The 7,518-nt window shown below is 38.5% G+C and overlaps 1 protein-coding gene across 1 annotated transcript in view; it reads left to right on the forward strand.

Annotated features, from left to right (window-relative positions):
- Positions 1 to 254, forward strand: part of wnt9a (wingless-type MMTV integration site family, member 9A) — an 18,771-nt gene extending 18,517 nt beyond the window's left edge. Inside the window, exon 4 of the mRNA XM_069692215.1 lies at positions 1 to 254. This exon is cut by the window's left edge and continues 1,635 nt beyond it. The gene's annotated coding sequence lies outside the window, so the exon portion shown is untranslated.
- Positions 255 to 7,518: the final 7,264 nt, after the last annotated feature.

The following is a 7,518-nucleotide window of genomic DNA, read 5'->3' on the forward strand; positions in this document are numbered from 1 at the left end:
TGAAGCTGTTAGTAAATACATTAACAGAAAATAACTAAACCAGTTAGTTTAGGCTATTCTCGGCCTTGAGCGAACCAGTGTTCAGGGAATAACTTAAACCACTATATCCGTTTGGAAAAAAAAATAGAAAGAAATAGTGCAAATGCAAATAACTTCCAAGTCGGAGATGACAGTGGCCTCTTTATTATAATCGACATCATTGCAACAGGTGATCGCTTGATCAGCAAACGATCCTCGTGTGACTCAGATCAAAATTTGTGGAGCTCTGTGGAGCTTAAATCTACTTATTAGGTTTTTGTTTTTTTTAAACTTTGAAGTTGTAAAGAAAACTGTGGAGAACTGGAGGAATGTAACTCCCTACTATTTCATATCCGTCTTCTCCTCTTCAGCTGCCATGATTTGATTGAGCCATATTCAACATGTAGACATGCAGTGTGTACAGTGGAAGTTCAAACAGCATGGGGCGAGTGAGACTGAAATCGAACTTGACCTGCCTGCAGTTTGCTCAAGTTAAGATAAAAGTCTACGCCTCGTAGCTAATATAAATATATTTTATGAGACTAGTATTTGTGTAATTTCCCGCAAATCGATGTCAATGTAAACACAGGAGTTTTGCTAATCTGCTGTCTTCTTCGTGAAGTCAGTGAAGTTGTTTTTTATACATAAGTTTATTTGCTTTTTCATACGGTTGCCTGGTGCCAAGTGACACCGTTAACGCGATGCAACATACTGACCCCATCATGCAACTACAGTGACACTTTAAAGGACCAGTTTGACGTTTGAGGAAATACTCGCTGGCTTGAGTGTTGGATGAGAAGACTGACAAAACTGTCAGGTCTGTGTGGTAAATGTAACACTGCAGCACAGCAGCTGGTTCGCTCAGTCTATCGTTCAGCAACGGGAGGAAACGGCTGCACGGCTTGTATCAAAATCAGCATATCAGCACCGCTAATGCTCACTATTTAGCATGTTATATCGCTTGTCTGTTTAATCCAGAAAGTAACCCCCGGCGCAAAACCACCACTTGTCACTTTTCGTACATATTAAACATCAAGCAGGATGCAACAACAACATGTTAATTAGTGAACTTAAAAAGGTGCTGGAAGGTGTATTTTGTTACCTTCGGCCGAAGCCAGGCTCGCTATTGCACCGTTTCCCGTGTTTAGTCTACGCTACTAGCTGCTTAACAAGAAACCTATGAGAGTGATATTGATTTTCTCATCTGGCGCTTAGGAAGAAAGCAAATGAGTGGGTTTCCCAAAATGTTAAATCGTGTCTGTAAGACATTTTTATAGTTTTATAAGAAATGCCTCTGTACACACAAACAATGCAGACAATATTATTTAATTGTATTCTCAGCACATAGATTCTGGGAACATTATGTTATATATATATATATATATTACAAGATAAAGGACCTTATATGCCATATTTTAGATTGGTGTGAATTAACTACTGAGTGAGGGACCCAGCTTTGTATTATAGCACCATTCACGCACTGAAGCCCAAAAGCCCTTTAAAGTATTTCAAGATCTGTATTTATGGGTACATTGCAGTGCAAAATCTTTTTCTTTAAAAAAAAAAATAATAATAATTTGTAAATAGCAAAGGTTTCTTCTCCTGTGGTATAGAGACAAAAGTGAGGCACATGTTCAACTCTCACAAGCATCTGAAACAGAAATTGACAATTGAATAGATAAAAGGGTGAAGCATTTGTGGAAACAGCACAGCGGCTAAACATGATGGTTACAGATTATAAACATCAATACTGCACAATGCCAGATGTGGCAGAAGTGCAGTTTAGTATTTAAAAATGATTATCGAAAGCAATTTAAATCAAACCCCCGTCTTTGACGGCAAAATCATGCTTCAGGACGAGAACCCTGCTTGGCTTATTTGTCTTAAGGAGATGAATTCCAAGCATTTTGATATGAGAAGGCATGCCAAATAAAGACTGGTCAAAACATATACATAGAACTTTGCACGCTACATGGAAACCATAATAGCTATGCTGAGACTCGAAGCATAAATGCCTGCTTCCCACAGCTTCTGGTGTGTGCTCGCTCCGCACACTCCTTGGCCCAAACACAGTGAGGTTCTCTACTATTGAATGGAATTAAAACAGACGTGACAGGAATAACAAAATGCACACAGACAGCATTTTTTGTTTGTTTATAGATTGTACATAGGCCTAAAAGTTTCTCCCGAGAAAGAGGAGCATGATGCAGCAGCCAGTCGTTTTTTTTTTTTTTCTTTAGACGTTGCAAGTTGTCAAATTCTCAAATCCAAAACTCTGCACTGTTTAGTCGTCAGTGGATCATGTACAAAATTTTATTTTGTAGAAAAAAAAGAAAGATAAATTATTTTTAAATATATTATGAGCATGTGTTTAGTGTAAATAACGTCAAAGTCTAAATTGATTTTTTTATCCTGTATTTTTTACTCTGTTTTTTTCTTTTGGGTGTTTGTTCCTTTTGGGGTGGAGGCTTCAAGAAGCAGCGTATACTCTCAACATATTTCTTTTCATATCTCACCCTTGTCTGTTATCTGAGCACTAACAAATCCTAACAAACTTAGAATGAACTCACCTGTAGTTGTCTTTAATTCCTTCACATGACAATGAGATATTTATCACAGTCATCAAGAGTATTTTTTATAGGATTTGATCTGTTTGTATAATCAGTTATTTTGTGAAAAGATTCTTGACTTTGTAATGTTGATTATCACCGTATATACTGCGGTAGAGGCTGATGAATGCATCAGTGTGGAGTGATTTATACTCACCTTTGGGTCACTTTACATGTACATGTACTTTTTGTTAGGATTTGTGCTGTGCTTGTAAAACAAAGATGAAACACACCAACTATGTATTGCCCTTTTGTGATAACATTACACCAACAAAGCTTTGTCCATGTTCACTTATTCATGTCTTATGGGAACTCTAAATTATTTTCCTCTACCTCATGTGTATAGCTTGTAGGTATAGACAGATCACAAATGACTGGTAAGAATGTATTTAAGTTATTTAACATCTTTGTATAACAAAGGCGAAAAAAAATCTGAAATAATAAATGAATTTTTAAATTATTTAATGTGTAGTATTATCATTTGGTTCATTATTTCATTATTTGGTGGCACATTAAGCATTTAAGTTCAATCGAGTAGTACTGAATCGAGTAATCGAGTAATACTGAAACAACAGTCCTTTATTTGTCATATTAAAATGACTCCCGGTGTTACACTCGTCAAACGATTGAAAAGGTCAATTAACCAAAAATCTATTAAAAACTGAGGAAATTAGTCATTTATCAAGTAAAAATTTCAAACATTTGCTGAATCCAGCTTCTCAAACTGTGCATTTGCTTCTTTTTGTGTGTGTACCCATACAGAAAAAAAACACATTCATTTCACATATGCAAAAACATATGTGATTGTGCACGTGAAACATGTATTTTGTCCATGGGAAATGTGGTTTTGGAATAATTTCATAGTGTAATGTGTGGAGAGTGGAACATTTTTCCCTATGTTATCATATGTGGCAACATGTGGTAAACATGTGTCACACATGTGTCCCATGTGGAGAACATAGGAAACTCGTGTTTTTTGTGTGCGCAAGAGTGGGTTTTAAATTTATCATTAGACTAATGTAGCAAAATAACAACAAAATTGAAATTGTCATCCAGGGCTGAAAGTATGAGAATTTTTCAATATTTCCTGAGATTTTATAGATAAAATTGATAATCCAAAAACATTTGAGAGTTTTTCCATTAATAGATAGGCAGATTAATTACATTGGGTGCGACTGATGCAAATAGTCTCATAAAATACAAAAACAGATATAGCAACATCTGGCGATACATCGAGGAATCTAAAAGACACCAAATATTTTCTTTTTGCAAACATGCTCTCGAAGAAAAAAGAAGTAAGGATGCAGTAAAGTAGTCTTGAAATGCGACAGGCAAAAACCCACAAAGAACCACAAACAATGGGAACAAACTATGGAACTCAATTTCTGGTGATGGTAGATAATCAAACTTACATTGTATGTTGCACAGATTTGGAACAACAATTGTGTGTGGCTGTGGAGCTCCGGGGTCGTCCATTAATCGCAGAGTTGGCAGCTTAATTGCTTAATACTGTTCATGCTGCAGTGTCCTGGAGCAAGTTAGAACAGCAGATTGAAACCTAAACTGCTGGTGATGGTTATTACTGTAGGCCAACATCGTGGTAGTTTGGGGTTTGTGAAGGCAAACTTTGAAGTACTTTACATGAAAGTCCACTTAATAAGTGCATATTTTTCTACTTTAAACCTTTAAGTCTCTTTGTGTTTGCACCTTTTAGACCAACATCCCAGACAATATTTTTAAAAGCCAAAAAACTTTGAAAACACAGTCATTGAGGGGTTTTCCTTTGTGCTACAGCAGCAAATAAACTGTGAGGGTAGTGGGAAATGACCAGAAAATCTCTACTTTAAATCCCAGGACTGCTGGGGGAAAAAAAAAATGTTCTTTTCACAGAAGAATAGCGAGTTAAGCAAAAAGGCTGTCCTGCTACGTAATCACACGTCATTGCTGAGGTTAGGTGTTTACAGGAATCTGATACAGACGTTGCTGGATCATCACCGTCTCACGCAGGATCAACCTCACTTTGCTATGACATTTTATATTGATTTAGTGTAAACTGATTATCAAGGCCTCTGTCATATTACACTGGACATTACCGTAGCAGTGATGCTTTTACGTCAATGTCAAACACAGTTACCATGAAACTCATTACTGTGATATATAAACATTTCTGTTTTGGCTTTACGGTGCTCAGACACAAACATGAGCCGGAGAATTACTCCGCCGAACTGATATTATTTCAACAAGCTGAATCCCCCTCAGCAGATGAGTGGAGTTTTCTCTCTCAACAATCTTGAGGCCTCATCATAAAAGCCTCGAAGCTCGATTAATCCAAGAGAAAGGGGCCTCTGTGATCCCAGGCTGTGAATAGGAGCTTCATATCCAGTTGTGAAAACACAACACAATTATGAGTGTATCAGTTCTAATACCTAAAACATCAGTGGAAAAGCCTGTGATATCCCTGACACGTGTGCCTAAATTAGCAGTGCAGGAGCAGCACCCTCTCGGTGTTAGGTGTTCCTCCCCTGGGTTCTCGCTGCTTTGCTCTGAGAAATTAAGAGGCTTTAATGTACCCCGCTCGCTGGACTCCTCCTCACTTCCTGCCCTGTACCAGCCTCTACTATGAACTGTAACTCTGCGGTGCGCTGTAATCCGACAACGTTTTGACAGCTGTTGCCATGAAGGAAGTGGGTGCAACTAAAGCACAGACTGAAAAAAAAAAAAAAAATCAGGCGAGCTTCACCCCCCCCCCCACACACACACACACACACACGCGCTCATACGCTCTCACACACACCTCCTCCTGACTACCTTCCATTCCCACTCTCATCCTCCTGGTCTGCTCGGACGTGCTGTTGTTGAGGCTGTCAAGCAGAGAGAGTGAGATTATTCTTGAACTACTGAAAGCGCCAGAGCAGTTGCTGTTCCAGCATCACCCTGCTTCACAGGATGTATTTGTGCTGCCGTGCAGAGGATCGTGTGCAGTGTTGTTTGTGCTGTAGTTGTACTGGATAGTATAGATACAGACTTAACGGCGTTAACAGCCCTGTCTTTAGAAATGACATTTCTATGTAGATAAACGGCAAATACATATACATATACATATACATATGAAGGAAGCACAGCTGTGGCTGAATTCTTTTGTGATATTAACATTAGGAGGAAATGTGAATTAACATATGTACAGACATGTTGATACTGAACATATCGGTAAGTTCACTGCAGGAAAAAAAACCAACCTCAGTATACCGAATTAAGCAAGTGTCCACTGTATTGGTGCGACAGTATGTTTTAGTGTAAAACTTTTTCCTTCAAAAGTTACATAGTCTTACTTTAAATCAACTTTTACAAAACTGTACGATTCGAGGGTAATTAATGAGAATCCTAGCATTAGCTTCTCCAAGACCAAGGCATCGGTTGAAACATATGTGCCGAGCGCTATGAAAACACCTTAGCTCATGCCGCAGGTCTGTGTAGCTCACAGATTTATGATTTTTTTTTCAGCGCGTTGGGAAAAAGCGAGTTCCTCTCTGGAAAGTGTGATAGGGGTCTGAAGAGTATGTGCCTTCCTCGCCTCCTTCCTGCGCCCTGCCCAATAGCTTACCCTGTTTATAACTGTTTTTGATTGTTGTTAAGTACCTGTCAAAGCTCCCGCTTGTCCCTCACGCCTGGAAAAACATGTGAGCTCAGCATCTCTCAAAACAGGAGCAAATTAAGAAAATGCATTGCATTAAGGAAAAATACACAGTGTGCTGTATATATCTGCTAGTGCAGATCTGCTGTTCACACAAGGATGACTTTGTTTGAATCAGACTGTCAATAATGTTGAGTGAAAAGGTTTATAAAGCTGCTAGTGTCTTAGAAACACATTTCATTTATTGCTGTGGTAACAGCAATATTAATTCAATAATCGCCTTAGCATAAATTGCAGATGGGGCTGCTCAAATTATTAAACACCAAGATGAGCGCTTACGTGTAATATATCTTGAATATGTCTTGTGCACTGTAAAAACTATCAGTGTTTTTTTCACTAGAAGTGAGCCACTCCATACTGGAGGTCCCGGCACTTATTTTTCCAGTGACTAGGGAGAAAGCTCATTGACCATGACTGAGGCCTCTCCACAAAATGCAATGGATAATGATGATAACTGGCTCAGGAGGTTTTCAACACTTGCTCACAATCATAAAAACGTCAGCTTCTCATGACAAAGCTCATTTTTCCAAAAAAAAAAAAAAAAAAAATCTCCCTCCGTTATAACATGCCGCACTCCTAAGTACAAATGAAGAATTCAATATGGCCCATAAGATGTATAAAATCTGACATTCTCCTTCTGGAAAAAATGGAATAATAAACAAACAAATTATTCTATAAATAATAATGGAGCATATGTTTCTTTCATTGGCAAACATACTTGAAGTGCAGGGAAAGCCCCAGAGACCCCATAGCAAGTTAGGGGGATGGGATAAACATAGATCTGTGTAGACGCCTGGGTTTTTTGGCAAGCCTCCTGCGCCTGCAATTGCACCGGGAGAATTGGAGCGCTTGCCAGGAGAGGTGCAGGGTTAGAAACATTTTATTCTTGAGGAAATTCCACCTATTACTCCATTATTCATCATAATCTCCGAGGAGATAGATGGTCTAACTGCTCTAGCAGAGACTGTTTTCAGGAAAACAGTTCATCACGGTAGATATCCTAGACAAGAGAGTGTTCTGATGTATCACCAGTAGGATGTATGTGATGGACATATTCTCCTCAGTCCATCAATTTACTTAGACAGTAAGTACTTTGGAGATCACTGAATGGATATTCAATACCATAACTACACAGCTTTAAATGTCAGAGTCGAACAGCCATTTAGAATTGTGAAGGAGAAATTTCCTTCAACCAGGTCA

This window comes from Brachyistius frenatus, unplaced genomic scaffold, assembly GCF_029030835.1.
Source record: "Brachyistius frenatus isolate BFR_SWC_R1_liver_20210118 unplaced genomic scaffold, ASM2903083v1 Contig_12, whole genome shotgun sequence".
In the NCBI taxonomy this organism is placed as follows: domain Eukaryota; kingdom Metazoa; phylum Chordata; class Actinopteri; family Embiotocidae; genus Brachyistius; species Brachyistius frenatus.